The 16,226-nt window shown below is 40.6% G+C and overlaps 1 long non-coding RNA gene across 5 annotated transcripts; it reads right to left on the bottom strand.

Annotated features, from left to right (window-relative positions):
* Positions 1 to 4,161: 4,161 nt before the first annotated feature.
* On the bottom strand, positions 4,162 to 15,032 carry LOC102082022 (uncharacterized). 5 transcript variants are annotated; one of them, XR_002063561.2, is made up of 5 exons: positions 14,534 to 15,032; positions 4,813 to 4,947; positions 4,638 to 4,717; positions 4,406 to 4,554; positions 4,162 to 4,281 (listed from the first exon to the last, which is right to left on the bottom strand). It is a non-coding gene; the product is annotated as an uncharacterized LOC102082022 (long non-coding RNA). The 5 variants fall into 5 exon arrangements; XR_002063560.2 differs by lacking the exon at positions 14,534 to 15,032 and adding an exon at positions 7,570 to 7,629; XR_002063562.2 differs by lacking the exon at positions 14,534 to 15,032 and adding an exon at positions 7,566 to 7,595.
* Between the last annotated feature and the right edge of the window lie 1,194 nt (positions 15,033 to 16,226).

The raw sequence follows: 16,226 nt of genomic DNA, 5'->3' as shown, positions 1-16,226 counted from the left end.
AACATGAAGCCACTGCTGATCAGACATTTGCGTAGTGGATCAACTACTGATGGTACTTTCCTGAATTCCATACTTACAGTATGTTTGCAACACTAATGAGTATTGGTCCTGATTTTCAGTCCAGTTCCTGTGTAATGTGACATACGCCAGTCTCTCTCCCTTTTCCCCTTCCTTAAGAATAGATACAGCCATCCTTGCATTGAGACTGTTTCTGATGAGGCTTCTGTGAGCAGTAGATGGATCTCTCAGGTGATCTAATCTTCCTATTTCTTAAGGACATGACTTACAGATACTGTTCATCTGCTGTAGCTCTTTAACCCTTCAACTTCTTTTGTTTCCCATCTCTCAATTTTCTCATTTATTTAAGGTCACACTGCACAGCAAATGCAAAGCCAACACTGTTATATAATGGAGCTGAATCTGTAATGCAGTTTGATTTAAGCCAATCTAAGCGATTAAATGAATACAGTAGCCATAAAAATGTCAAGCAGAAAAGTATAATAATGAAGCCATTTTCTCTTAAAGCTGAGGTTAGATGTTAGAAACCACCAGGGAGCAGAGCACAGCTCCCAGCAGAGTGGCAAGTAAATTCGTATCTGCTGATGATGAGTAAAGAAATGGTGGAGGAGATCGTGGATGAAGACCTGGAAGTGTGTTGACAGCTGTGGTTGGCTCCTTTTATATAGCAGAGTGAGGTTGTGTTTGCACATTACTATAAAACCATGTTCACTATATAGCTTAGAATAGAATAGAATAGAATTCAACTTTATTGTCATTGCACATGTCACAGGTACAGGGCAACGAAATGCAGTTTGCATCCATCCAGAAGTGCTTTAGCCGCGATATAGATATATTACAATATATATTAGCAATAATATAGATGTGTAAGTATATTACAGAAATGGGTCTATTATGGTATGTTATAATGTACACGGCGTGAAGTATGTTATGAATATTCTATAACTATAAGTATGTACAGGCTGTAGTGAGTACAAGCTATGTACAGGCTATGAACAGGATATAAATATGAAATAAAAACTATACAGAAATCTGAGATATACAGTTATACAGAAATGTGAACTATGCAAGTTATAAACAGTTGTAGGATTGAAAAATTATCATATGTACAGAATGATATTCACACAGAACTATACAGTAGTGCAGTTAGGATAATTGTGATAGTGATAAAGTGCTAGTGGTTGTGGGTGTGTGTATGTTCAGTCCATGAGTTTAACGTGGGTCAGATGTCAGGAGGCAGAGTTCAGGAGTCTGACAGCTGTGGGGAAGAAGCTGTTCCGGTACCTGGTGGTCTTAGTCCGGAGGCTCCTGTAGCGCCTCCCAGAGGGCAGGAGGGTGAAGAGTCCATGTGATGGGTGACTGGGGTCTCTGATGATTTTCCCAGCCCTTTTCAGACACCGCTTCCTGTAGATGTCCTTTATGGCAGGAAGTGGTGCTCCGGCGATGCGCTGGGCAGTTTTCACGACCCTCTGCAACGCCTTCCGGTCCGAGGCGGAGCAGTTCCCGTACCAGACTGTTATACAGTTGGTCAGGATGCTCTCGATGGTGCAGCGGTAGAAGTTCACCAGGATGTCTGAGGACAGGTGGTTCTTCCTCAGAGTCCTCAAGAAGAAGAGGCGCTGGTGAGCCTTCTTGACCAGCTTGGAGCAGTTGGTTGTCCAGGTGAGATCCTCGGAGATGTGGACTCCCAGGAACTTGAAGCTGCTCACACGCTCCACAGCCGTCCCCTTAATGTGGATGGGTGGATGTGGGTCAGCATTCCTCCTGTAGTCCACGATGAGCTCCTTGGTCTTCTCGGTGTTAAGCAGCAGGTTGTTTGTGTCGCACCACTCAGCCAGATGATCCACCTCCTCCCTGTAGGCGGTCTCATCGTTGTCGCTGATGAGGCCAATCACCGTGGTGTCATCTGCAAACTTAATGATGGTGTTAGAACCATCAGCAGGTCTGCAGTCGTGGGTGAAGAGGGAGTAGAGGAAAGGGCTCATCACACAGCCTTGTGGTACCCCAGTGTTCATTGTGATTGTAGATGAGCAGCGGTTGTCCAGCCGGACATGTTGAGGGCGGTTGGTCAGGAAGTCCAGTAACCATTTGCAGATGAGGGAACTGATGCCCAGGTCTGTCAGTTTCCTGATGAGTTGTGAGGGGTGGATTGTGTTGAATGCTGAACTGAAGTCTATAAACAGCATTCTGGCGTAGGTGTTGTTGTTGTCCAGGTGTGAGAGGACAGAGTGCAGTGCGATGGAGACTGCATCCTCTGTGCTCCTGTTCTGGCGGTATGCAAATTGGTGGGGGTCCAGGGTGGGGGGGAGACAGGATTTGAAGTGTGCTAAGACCAGCTGCTCTAAGCACTTAGTGATGATGGGGGTGAGGGCTACTGGGCGGTAGTCATTGAGGCTAGATGGGTTGGAGTTTTTGGGTATCGGGACGATGGAGGTGGATTTGAAGCAGGCCGGTACCACAGCGTGGGCCAAGGACAGGTTGAATATGTCTGTGAGCACTCCTGCAAGCTCCCCAGAACACGCTCTGAGAACACGCCCGGGGATGCCATCAGGACCTGCAGCCTTGTGGACATTGATCCTGCTCAGCACTGCTCCTACATCGGTGGGGGAGAGAGTCAGAGGTTGGTGGTCTGGCGTCGTGTCTGTTTTGGTTGTGGTCGTGGGGTTCCCTCGCTCAAAACGAGCATAAAAGTTGTTGAGCTCGTTGAGGAAGGAGACATCAGAGGATGTGGGGGAGGGTTTGATGGTCCTGTAGTCTGTAATGGTCTGGAGTCCTTGCCACATGCGTCGGGGGTTGGAGTTGGAGAAGTGTTCTTCTACCTTCTTTTTGTAGTGGTGTTTGGCTTTTTTGATGCCCTTCTTTAGATTAGCCCTGGCTGTACTGTAGGCGTGTGCAGCTTAGCTGCAGACATTAACATTATTTTTTAGCTGCTTTAGCTGTTATTCCAGACATTATTCCAAGATCCTCAACACTAGCCTTGTAGTCCAACCATATAAAGACAATAAATAAATAGTTGTGTTTGTAACATTTCATGAATATGAATCACTCCAGATTACTTTAAAAATCATTGTAAACTAAATTGGAATAAATTAGTGTTTATAGATAGTTTTGTCTCAGCTGTTCGTACACAGTGTTTGAGTTCTCTTCAGATTTCCACTGTCTCAGATGTGATGAATAATCAATACCTGTACTTCTTTTGTAAGCATTTTGTTAGACCAGGTTTCCCTCATTTAAAAAAATAATCTCTGATATGATGTTTAAGATATAGAAATGCTTATTATGGGATCACTCGATGTCATTGAAAAGAGAGATTCACACAGGTAAAGTGCAGGTCATCCAGTAACGAGGTTTATCTTCTCACCTCCAGTTTTCTTTGTGACACTCTCCATGTACTGTCCAGATAGGGGTGCGCACGGTTCTGCATGATCTTCTAAATTAGAAAGAGCAATTCACAACAACACTCATCACAAACCAAACATCGCTCCACTGAGCATGAAACCATCACTGGAATTTACCGATAATCTAAAGTGAGAAGCAGGCCAGACTCACATTTGGGAATAACTAATTTTGTCTCAGTTTGAACCTTGTGATTAAACCTCTTGGCTTATTAGAGAATAATTACTGATAAAGTAAAGAACTACAGCATCTCTTGTATGAATCAAACAACGATAGTTCAGCTTAATTATCCTCTTAATTTTGCCGAACCTCAGTGGTGGTATCATGGATAGAAATGACTCCAAATCTAAAAATAGAGAATTTAACCAGAGAAGTACACAAGCAGACACTGTTGACTTAATTTCTTTATCTGCAGCTGGACTTTAGTCTGAATTACACTGAAACTGGCAATTTTATTTACTTTTACTATTTTTTAAAAGCTATTAGGCTGCTTTGTGGCCCATTTAATACTAAACTAAGATACTTTCAGTGTGAATCACTTGCAGAAACACAGGCTGGATTTAACGTGGCCTGCAGAACTTTAAAGTCCCCGTCTCAAAGTCAGTCTAAACATGCTAACAGATCTTTGTTTTTTCCCTCCAGTTCTCATTACGTTGATGTAATTATAGAAATATTAAAGAAGCAGGCAATCTTTGTTATTTTAGTTCTATAATTACATAACATTGTCAACATTAAAAATAAATAAGATAATAAAGCACTTTTGATGTCTGCCTTTTTATTTTCCCAGCAGCGCTCAGGTTGGTTCTCAGTCACATTTACATAATAGACTTTAAGGTCTTCAGGCAGCATCAGCAGCTTGACACTCATCTGAGGAAGGAAGATTTGAAAGGTGGTCAGTGCACAACATCCATCTTGATTGCATTAACAATTTTATGTAAGACATTGTATTTATTTGTATTTATATATTTTTTAAATTTTACTTAAGCAGTACCACTTTTGGGAAGGATGAAAATATTTTCAGGAAGGACGCCAGTCTGCAAGGAGAACTGCTTGAATTTCCCTTGGTGTTGATGGAGTAAGTCAGGGTGTATTCATCATACTTCACATCAACAATGAGCAACTAGCTCAAGTGCCCAAAGCCTGACAAAGAGATATAATTGAATAGATGAAAATACTAAAAGGTTAAACCAATAATATCTTTCTCTCTGTGTGGGTGCACTCACTCCGACTTATGTGTCTGAACTTTCCAGGCACATCGGTCTTATTGGTCACTTTTTCCATTTTCCGACATGTGCTATTATAGCTGAAAAGACATGACAGAAACATGATTGATCTTCATTTTAAATGATTTATTTATATGTAAACGCCCCTTCTCTCTGCCTGTACACTCACACTTACACACTGGTGTATGACAAATCCAAATTCCCATTGGGTAGTGGGGTAATCACATACGTGCCCATTTTCATTGTCTTTATGATTGATAATCCGCTCAGCATTCGTGGCAAGTCCAATGTGATGCCACTTACCAGCAATCTGAGGGCACACACGAGGAAAGCAGCAGGAAATTATGCAGAAACACAAGAACAGCTTTATAAAAAGCATTGTTTTAAAACTCCTTACTTAAGACTACCTGATGAACTTTACATAATTACATATTAATTATTACACTGGCATTTGTAACCAGTTCTGCATTGAAACAGTTTAGAACCTCTTGTGTTGTTTTTACAGTGTGCTCTGAGTCACTATTTATTTGAAATGTAAAGTGCTGTTCAGTTTTGCGGTGACTACTGAAGGTGGCTGCAGTAAAGGCCTAGCAGAGAATCTGAAGGGAGGAAACACGGCATTGGGCGATGTCCATGAATTCTGTAGTTCAGAATTTCACCCAAGCAATATAATCAGTTGTTAAAAAATGCCACATTATGTGCAAAAATTGCTGTAATTAATGATTAGTTAATTAATAGAGTTGTTTACACATTTGCCTAACAAGTGGAAGCTCACCAGCTGAATCTCAGGAGGAGATAAAAAATCTCTTTGGGGTTGTGTCAGAAATGGTATCAGGCCTAAAAATCCATCAAACATGAGGCCCCGTGAGTAACGGTGCAGCTGAATGTAGCCGGCAAGCAGTTAAAGCAATTATTTTGTTAAATCCCTTCAATTAAAGCTCAAATTCTGCAGTTCAAAGACGTCTTGATTGTTTGACTTTGTACAGAGACACAGGTACAACAAAGTTCATTGTCCAAATACTTATGGGAGAAACACTTGTAGTATATTACACAATATAATCTGATGAACTTGAAAATGTACTGAAGCACGCCTTCCTGCAACCCTAAGTTGGACATGTGGTTATGAAAATAGATGGGTGGCAAATAAAAATGATTATCGATGACTCTTACTGCCTGTAAGTCAAAATCTGTCTGAGGTAGGATTTCAGAAGAAGAAACCATGAGGGAGCACAGCACCACTTCCAGAAGGGTGAGAAGTGAAGCCATGGCTGCTGATGAGTGAAATGATGATGGAGGAGAACACAGATGAAGATCTGGAAGTTGCTGCCTCTTTATATAGTAGACACTGAAATTACCTTTTCCCTCCCAGCCAGCACGGACACACACACTAAAAAAACACTTACACAAACCCCCGGTTCTGGGATGGATTCAAAAACATGTCAATTCGGTAAACAAATGGACGATTTTGCAACCTCAAAGTTTAATCCTACAAGGGCAGAATTATGTCCACTGTGTGAGAGGTAAACGTAAGACAGTTAGCAAGAGAAACATTCAAAGAAATAATTTAAATAACACAAACTTAGTAGTTGGGGTGTAGATCATAAGATATCAGCGATGTGATGATTAAATTTAATTAAAAAACAAACAAACAAAAAACCCCAATAAAAAAGGCTTTTTGCTCCAAAAGGATAAACAAAGCAGGTTCCGATTAACCTGTCGGCACCTGCTGGCATGCAGAGTAACACGTAACAAAAATACATGCCCACACGACAGACGTGGTAACCTGAAACTGTCGTTTCTCTTTTATAGGTTTAAACTCATAACTTTTGTTTCTTCATTTGTTTGCAAGCTTTTTGAAATCCTCACTTAAACCCAAACAGCTTATTATCTGTGCAGACTTTAGTTCCCTCAGAGTAAACAAGAGAGCTTTGATCACAATGATTTTTTTTCAAATTTCATTCACTAGCAATTTTTTCAATGTCACATGATCTCAATCAGCAGATTGAACATGATAGTAAAGCACTAGTTAACACATGAAATAGATATTGGTCACTCATATCAACTGAAAGATTGCAAGACAAGTAAATGTACTATAAAAGCAGGAGAAGGCTTATTAAAAAGGTCTGGAAATGAAAATGTTTCATTATTTGCTGTTTCATAGATCATTGTCAGCCCTGTTGTTGTTTCTAAAAGCACTTTAAAAATAAAGTGGCATGGTATGGTAAAATTGAACTTGGTGTTTTGCCAATGTGAACAAAAAGTCCTTAATTTTAGCATAAAAGCTTCAGTTAACCTTTTTTATGACAGTTACTTTGGTATTTGTATTAATGCCAGAACAACTAGATTACTAAATTCCATCCAAGAGTATGTGCTGTGTGGTTAACTTTGTAACCTTTTGTACACAGTGGACAGTGGTGCCAATCCACCTGTTAGCTAGTTTATGATACTGGTTAGGGACGTGATCTGTGAGGATAAGGAGCATTTGGTTCTTTAAGGACACATCAGGTACTTGTAAGAAACTTTCTTTCAGTTTCTTTTCTCCACTGTGCAGTTTAAAACCATGACACCACCATGTAAAGACTCCTCCCGCATCCTTTGCTTGCCAGTATAAATAGACCTTTGGTCCTGGAAAACAAATATATAAAAGTTATGTTGTACAAGAAATGCATTTTATCTCACTAGTAAATGAAAGAAAAGCTATATGTTTTTTTTTTTATCTGTCTGCCCGTCTGATCAGCAGTTCATCTGATCTACTTCAGACTTGGTCGGTGTTTCGTTTGGGACTAGTCCTGTGTGCTGTGTTCAGTAGGCTGTTTGGATGAGGTGCTGTTTAATTGTGTCTTTCTTCTCCCAATTGTAGACCCCTGTTGCTTATTTTTTCAGGAGGAAAACACGAACACAGTGTACAGTTGAGTCTTAATAGCTTACTTACAAATGGGCTCGTCAGGCACTCTTCTTGGCTGCAGTGGTTATTATTATATTTACATGCTTCCAGCTCCCGTGTTTGCTCCGTGACAGCTCGGACTTTTCCTTTCTCTCCCTCCCTCGCTCACAGACACATAACATGTATGGTAGTCCATTCTCGCTGCGGCACGGACTACACTGCCCATGAGGCTACATTCTTTAGGGCCATGCCTGTAGCATTCTGCCTATTAGCTTAGCACAACAACAACAACAACAAAAGCGCTCTCTCACCCAGGAAACACGCAGAGAGAGAGCGTCACCCTGTAACCATGGCAACCGCAACGCTGCCGCCTGGAACAACAGAACATAGCTGTCAAACAAACCCAAACAGTCCTGACCCGCGACAATATGAAACAGGAAAGTACCGCCGTGTAATCCATTTATTTCAACAAAGTAACTGTATTCTGAATACCACCTTTTTAAACGGTAACTGTAACAGAATACAGTTACTCATATTTTGTATTCTAAATACGTAACGGCGGTACATGTATTCCGTTACTCCCCAACACTGTGTTTGACTGAGGAGGAATAAAGTAGTCGTGGTAAGCCAATCAAATGACCACAGTAAGATGACAAAGCAACAAGGTGATATATACCAGTTTTTAAATTGTGTTGACAGGCCACGTAAAACCAGAGTCATGATAAACAATATATACATTGTGCTTTTTCCTGAATAGTTTCGCCACGTTTACTGTATAAGGACAGCGCTAGCAAGTACTCTCTGCTTATGACCCCCCAAAAAAAACAAAAACAAAAAAAAGCCTTTTCGTGTTGGTTGAAAAATGCACCATGTAGACCAATCAAAAATGATATGGCAACATGACACTTGGTTGTTTAGGAAGAGGGGGAAGTTTTAGGAGTGATGGCGAGGGAGGGGAGAGAGAGAGAGAGAGAGAGAGGGAGAGAGAGAGTTTTGAGATGTGAGACATTTGCGAGCATGTTTGGAGTGTGTAGTTAATGTGTTGTCTTGTGTAGTTAGTGTGTAGTGTTGTGGATAGTTTTGTGTTGTGTGTCAGAACAATGAGGTGACTGCTGTCTCCAGGTAGAAAACAGGAGTGATACACCTGCTGCTGTCAGACCTGCAGGTATCAGACTTGTGATGTTATAGTGGACAGAAATTATTTTTTTGGAGTGGCACAAATAATTTGTGTGGCACCTTATTGAATGAAGAAGAAATAATTGTCATGTAAATAGTTTGAAAGGGTTATAAAAAAGGGGGATAAAAGGTAAATGGCTGCAAATAACTTTGTTGTTTGCAAAACTTGTGCATATGATTTTAAAATTGACAATTTATATTTGCATTTAAAGTCATGAAATATGATTCATTAAACACAACAGATGCTGGCATAAGAAGGTGACAGATGAATGTGTGTGTGCGTACAGTTTAATACTATGCAATATAGCAAATCTCCAGCTGGATAGTATTAAATAAAATTATGTTCTTTTAAACTTGAAGCTTTGAAAATCTCTCCTTTTTGCATTAGGACAGAAATTAATATGACAAAGACTCTTTTCAAAATTGTTTAGGCGAATAGAAAATATTTTAAAAGATGTATATAAAAAACATGTTGATGCAGAAACATTTATTGAAGCTTCTGAGCTGTTTGTGTAATCTTCTCCTAAAGTTCTCGGGTAGATTTGGCCTTTAGATTGGGAATTTAACATCTTGTACAAAATTGAAGACTTTTATTTAAGTTTGGTAGAATTCTATTTCAAAGAAAAACAAGATTCTCTGCTAAGTTAATGACATCACATTCTACATTCTAAGCAGATGACATCACACTCAATTTGCTCTATCAGATCAAAGGAAACTGATCAAAGGAGCAAAATACATCTTCTCAAAAGTCCATAAATAGGACCCGAGTGTGCTCTCAGTATGTCTCAGAACTGTGCGACTGTTTAGAAACACACCACGAGCCAACTTTTAGGAAAAAGATTTGAAACGTTCAGCAACGAACGCAAGTCCAAACCCTGATCGAATAGAAGAAACTTCATTCTACATTGTAAGAGCAAAGACAAGAAGTATGCAGCAAAACGTTGATCCCCAGGAAGGAACCTCATCGGCCGCTGTCTGCCCTAACACTAAAGCGAAGCAGCCAAACCCAAACCCAAGAGGGAAAAACCAGGCACCAAATGAGGTGACTCCATCTGCCAAACCAAAGGGTGAAAATAAGAATAAAAAGCAAAAAAATGCAAACCCAAACCCCAGCGCCAGAAACCCTGGACCCAATCGAGGGCTTTGGCCACATCAGCCCAATGCCCACTTTAAACCCAATAATGGGCATGGGCAGCATTGGTACAATCCACATTTACCCAATAATGGGCATGGGCAGCATTGGTACAATCCACATTTTTTACCGAACCAAGGGCCTGTGCATCACCAGCCTGACCTTAGAACCAATGGTGGACCATCTCAACAACAGCCTAATCCTCACTTTATACCAAATGATGGCAGACGTCCATATAGTGAGACTGATGAAATAGCTGCACTGAGATTCCACCTGAAGGAGGCTCGGCACATGTGGAAAACCAATCTTTACAAAATGTCAGCTGCACACCACAGAGCTACTGCGGCTAAGACACAGAATGATTGGCTTCACATGCAGCTAAAGTGCTGCAGAGAAAATGCTGAAAAAACCATTCTTGAGCTCCAAAAACAACTGGAACAGGCTCGCAGAAACAGACCCGAGGAGAACTCCACCCCTGAGGTGAGTGAGGCTCCTGTTCAAGACAGCAACACAGCTGTCACAGCTGCAGAGCTGAGTGTGGACGCTTCAACACAAACTACAGAAGCTCCACACACAGACTCTACAGAGGTGAAAACTGTTCGAGAAGCTGAGTTGGAGGTCCAATGTAAAAAACAGCAGGAAGAGATCGAACAACTCCGCGAGCAGCTCCTCAAAACACAGAAAAATCTAGAAGAGGAAGTTGCAAAACGTAAAGAACAGGAAGAAAGAGCCTCCTGTGAGTTTGTCAAGCTCAAAGCCAAACTCTTCGTCAGTGAGGCTCTTCATGACAAAAATGATTTGGAGGTGCAAAACTTAAAAGACGAGCTGGAGAAAACCAAAGCTTTCTACCTGGAAATCGTAACGAGGAAAAACCAGGAGAACGCAACAATCCAAAAACAACTCAGGCAAACAGAAGATGAAAAGAACATACTTCAGGAGTCTTTGCAGTCTCTGCAGGAGACAAGAAAAAAGGAGGTAACTGAGTACAACGTTGCCAAGCAAGATCATTCTCCAGCCCAAAAAGAGACAATGCAGTCAAGTTCCGACAAAGAGGCCACTGTTAACAAAGCAGAAAATTCTCCAGCCCAAGTCGAGACACTCCAGGAGAATAAGCAAGAAAAGGAGGAGACCAGTGCTGCCAAACCAGTGCTGCCAGAAGGAAAACCAAAAAAGAAAAAGAAGCGCAACTGGTTTCTGAGACTATTCACTTAAGTGACTTCAACTCTGTCTCCTATAAAATCACAGTAATATACAACTAAATATTAACAGTTACTTCAAGTCCCTAAACATCCATTTTAAAGCATATTTGCTTTAATATTTAGTTGTGTATAAATTTGTCATCGGCTCCACCCAACCGGTCGCGGCAGATGGCCGCCCCTCCCTGAGCCTGGTTCTGCCGGAGGTTTCTACCTTTTTAAAGGTAGTTTTTCCTCCCCACTGTCGCCAAGTGCTTGCTCATAGGGGATTGTTGGGTTTTTTCTTTAATTCAGTTCAGTTTAATTCATTTGTATGTAAATACTGTTGAATTGAATTGAACTGAATTAAAGAAGATTTATAGGAGACAAAGTAAGTCACAGAGTGAACCAGGGTATTATAACATCTTACCCTTAAAAAATTACGATCGAGTAATCAAATAAAAAATTGGATTAACCAAAACATCTGTTGTCTGAACATTTGATTTTGTCTCTGTTAGATTTGTATTGTTTATTGCAATTTATGCTTAGAAATATTTACTCATATATGCTTAGAAGTATATAATTGATTGTGTAGTGATAGGAGGTTTGATCCTTAATAGTCTGTAACATCTCTGTGTAGCATGAAGAGGGGAGTGTGTTCACTCCTCTTCAGAGTGTTCTGGCATAGATCACACACCTCCTAGGAGAGGTCGTATCTTCTCTTGCTGATATATGGTATAACAAACACACGTATATCTGTTTAAGTGTAAGAGCCTTTTGTTCAGATGTACTGCTAGACTCCTGGCACCAGCTTTGGGGAGTCTTCACGGGGTCACATTTTGACCCCACACATATACACACACACACACACACACACACACACAAGGTATTCTTTGTTCACATGTATACCTGTGTAAGAGGTCATATGTTAATGAACCTATGCATATTCATGTAACCACAATAAAAGAGCAGTGTTACGGAGGAGCGGACGAGAGCAACTGGGGTCAAGCGAAGGAACGGCGCCTGTCCAGTTCTCTCCCGTACACGTGAAACATAAAGAATGTTGCCTACTCGTGTCTTGCTTGCTGTGTAATTACATTGCCTTCAACGTTCCAGCGAATAGGGTTAAGCTATAAACCTATCAGTCTCATTTAAAACATATTAAAAGTCAAATTAGAACAATCTAACAGCAGAAATAAAAATGTTTACATGCTGCTTGAAAACATTGTTCTGTGAATGATATCCACTGTATCTGTGCTGTTGATGCCTTTTGAAAGCATTCCTAATAGCATCTATCAAGTAATATGCCTTGCTCAATGGTTCATGGAAGTATTAACAGTTTTGGTAACTGGCTTTGTAAAGTGAAATTCTACAGCCTTATACTAGTAAACGCTTGTGCTACACGCGGAAGACAGGTATAGTCAGCTCAGTATCCAGTGGAAAGTTTTCTCTTTGGCATCCACAGATGCAACAGCTCATAACAAAATGGTGCAAACAGAGGTGAATCCACGTAAATATACTTTTCATATCTGAAAGTCCTGAAGAGGACAGTGTTATGTAAAAAAGTAGGAAATTAGTTTTTGGTTGATAATTTCTTTGTTTATTGCCACAGGTTTATTGCCACAATGATTTGTGGCAATAAACCTTACACCATTGGAAAGCCTGTTTATTTCCATTTAAACTGTGACACGTTTGCAAGTAATCAGCAGCACCTGTACGACTGACCCCCCGGCTCCAATTCCTGGTAAACTGAAGACAGCTTCAACCATCTGTGTGTTGAATAATATTAATGAGTCCACACCACATTTTCTTCTTAGTAACGGCGATGTAACAATAGAATTATAGAAATAGTAATTATTCAGATTACTAGTTACTGAAAAAAGTAACGGCCGTTATTCCCATCACCGATAATGACACGATTATTTGCACTTCCACTACTCATAAACTAGTGTCAGTATTTAATGATCAATATCCACAAATGAAAATTGATACTAGATAAGCACAAATCTGACTGAGAACTTAAACTTCACCTTAATTTTTCTGTCTGTCCTGCTCACATCTCCAATGTTGGTACACGTTGTCATTAGCGTGTCTTCACTGTGCAAAACTGCACAGAATCAATTGTTTTGTATTTATTTTAATTTCAATCCAGGTTTGATTTTTTTCTGTTTTGTTTTGGGGGGTTTTTGTGCGCAGTACAGATTTTCTGTGCGCGGAGACCGTGTCAGCAGTGCGCGATTGCGCACACGCGCAGCTTAAAAAAAGTGCAGACAGGTGCTTTATCTTTAACCCTTTTTATTAGCCAGCTGTAATAAAGATACAGTGCATGGTACGTGGTTTAAATAGCAGGCAGATAGAAGCAAAGTGATGAATATTGTTTTGGGAGATTTAATTAATTAATTCTTAATGTTTGAAAGACCAGAGATAATAAATTAAAATGAAAACTGTTGCAGGTTATGGATGTGAAAGTGATCCTCTGTGACATGACAACTGGGACAGAAGATTGGGCAGCTGAGCACTCCTCTGAAGCAGTACAAACTACAGAATTAATTGAACTTCCATCTGCTATATAAATATAATATTAAAATAATATTAATACAAGGAATACAAACTTTTAAATCTAATGATTTCACAAAGCTTCAAATAGCTCCATTTGCTTGCTGATTACATTGTAGATGAATGACTTTCCTTACACACTTGGAAAAATGAGACATTAAATTTAAATGAGATGTCTGTTCCCCCTGATGTAACCCAACTCTAAACTCATTTGTCCAAAAAAACGTGTTAGCTTGTGTGACTCTGAACACATCTGCTCCAAGAGTGCAGTGCAGTGTACTTCAGTTTGTTTTGCAAGAAGTTCGACAACAACACATCATCAATCTGTCGATCCAATCGACATCTATCAATTTTTTAAAAAAATTAAAAGGAAGCTTTAAAATTCCAGTTGAACAGATCCCACCGAGCAGTCCTTACCTTTAAAAATAATCCCTCTTCTTCCTCTCCTGACTGTGTTTCTTACATCTTTCTCCATCTCTGAATGATGTTATCTCATAGTCTTTTCTCTCCCTGAGTAATATTGCAAATGTACCTTTAGCAGGCACACACAAACAGTTTGTTTGCTGATATTTGTTCAGCTGTTAAGAAGGTTACATGTGTATTACTGTTAAAGTATGCAATCAAGAGAGTTCACAATCACTGGTTAACAGGATGGAGAAAGAGAGAAGCAGTTTATGAGCTGAAACATACCACATCATCTGTGAGACAGGGTGGATGCTGTGTCATGACACTGTAGATGTATTCACACTATTTATTTCTTTAGTGCTTTTTAATGAAAATTTACAGATTCTGATCATAAATTTTAAATGTAATTTCACTTGCTTGTTTTTGGAACATTGCTTAAAGTTGTAACTTTAAGTGGTGTAATATCTCACCACTAGATGTCAGTAGAGTACAGACTGCAGTCAGCTGAGATCTCAGATTCAGATTCAGAAGACTTTATTTATCGCCGAGGGGCAATTAAGAGACGGACCTTGCCGACCGTTGTAACAGCAGTCTGGCGAGGAAAGAGCAGCTAGCAGGTCCAGCGAGCGTGTGGTGTGGAGGTTAGCCGGATAACTCGAAGCCAGTCAGTTAAATCAAACAACAGACCTTTATTCGCTGTCAGCAACATAAGACCATACAAGCCAGGTCTCCACGGCTCTACTCTGTCCGTACATACATGTGCGGGGATCGGTAGTCGCCGGCGCCAGCCCGTTACAACGGTAAGGTTTCTCCCAAGAACATAACATGAGATGCATGTAATGACTGCCGCTCTACTAACACACCTACTAGGAGACTCCCCCAACTACTACCTCCCCCCCCTAGTGGTGCTATAACACAATAAGGGTTGTTACACCGTATATACAGTACACAAACATCACATTGGTAGGTAGCTGAGCAGCGACCCGGAATCGAACAATGGAAAATACACAACATCAGGAAAGATAAGGAGAAAAAAGAACAACCCCCAGACTGAGCTCCAACAGGGAGATCAGTTTGAGAACAGAAAAAACCACCTCTGCGCATAGCACATGAAAAACTCTTAATAGACCATAGAAACACATGACAAGCAACAGAGATGGGTAAAAGGTGAGAGACAGCCAGTGTAGACAGCGCATCCGGGCCTGCAGCATATGCGCTGGTACCCTTTGATCCACTGTCTGCATCGCGAGGGAATAAGGCGTTTGGAAGAGGAGGGGGGATGAGTGTATATCTGCATGTGTATATGTGTGTGTGTGTGTGTGTGTGTGTCCAGAGTTCAGCTAAAACAGTGTCCTTCGCCCTGCCAGGCTAAGTAAACAGTCTTCCAGCCAACCCAGGTGGCCTTGCGTAGGATAGGAAGAAACCATCTATGCACAGTCTGTTATCAGGGTGTTTTTGTTCAGCTCCAGCCTTGAGACCACAGCTGGCGCCGAAGTGGTAGCGGCATGAGATGATGGTGGTGTGTTGTATTACCCCTCTAAAGTGCATAATCCTAGCTATGGTGGCTGCAGGAGGACAAAAAACTCTGACTGGTTGATCCCAATGACTGTCATTGGTTGATCCATATGGAGTGCAGGCTGTCAGTCTGCTCTTTACCTGAGCTCTACGTCTATTTAATCTGAAGGAGGCTTATTAAGTTATGAAAAGAATCTGAATAGAGCTTTGTGAGTTACTGAAGGCCATTTCTTTCGAATGACAGTGATACTAAGGTGAGTTGTTGAGGATGTCCTGAACTTCTTTTGTTGGTAAGTACTGCTGTTTTTGTCGCTGTAAGCCTCTGTTAGCTGGTGTTAGTAAAACTTTCATTGTTGGACGCTTAGAAAATAAATCCTCAAATGATGTGCGGGTATCACACTGTTTACCAGAGAGAAAGTGAGATTTTTAGGAGACTCAGTGATAATGTTAGCTGGCAAAATGTTAGCTTATAACCAGCTGGTGTTGTTGTTATTAAGCCAGGTCATTGTCAGCTGTCTGGAGGATCACATGTCTAATCTTCTAACAATAAATAACTGCGACAATGTCTGGAATCGTTAATAAAGAAATTTGGGACAGTTGTAAAATTGTATAACAAAAGCAATGCTCTCTACCTAACCACCTAAAATTTAGCCTTTAGATAATATGATGTAACTGATATTGATTGTGATTGTGTGCCTTTCAGAGCAGAGATGTCACCCTAAAAGGATGATCACTCTGCAGGGCTG

This window comes from Oreochromis niloticus, linkage group LG10 (genome assembly GCF_001858045.2).
Source record: "Oreochromis niloticus isolate F11D_XX linkage group LG10, O_niloticus_UMD_NMBU, whole genome shotgun sequence".
Taxonomy (NCBI): Eukaryota; Metazoa; Chordata; class Actinopteri; order Cichliformes; family Cichlidae; genus Oreochromis; species Oreochromis niloticus.
Note: the sequence above shows the minus strand (reverse complement) of the source record. Positions and strands in the feature narration are given on the sequence as shown.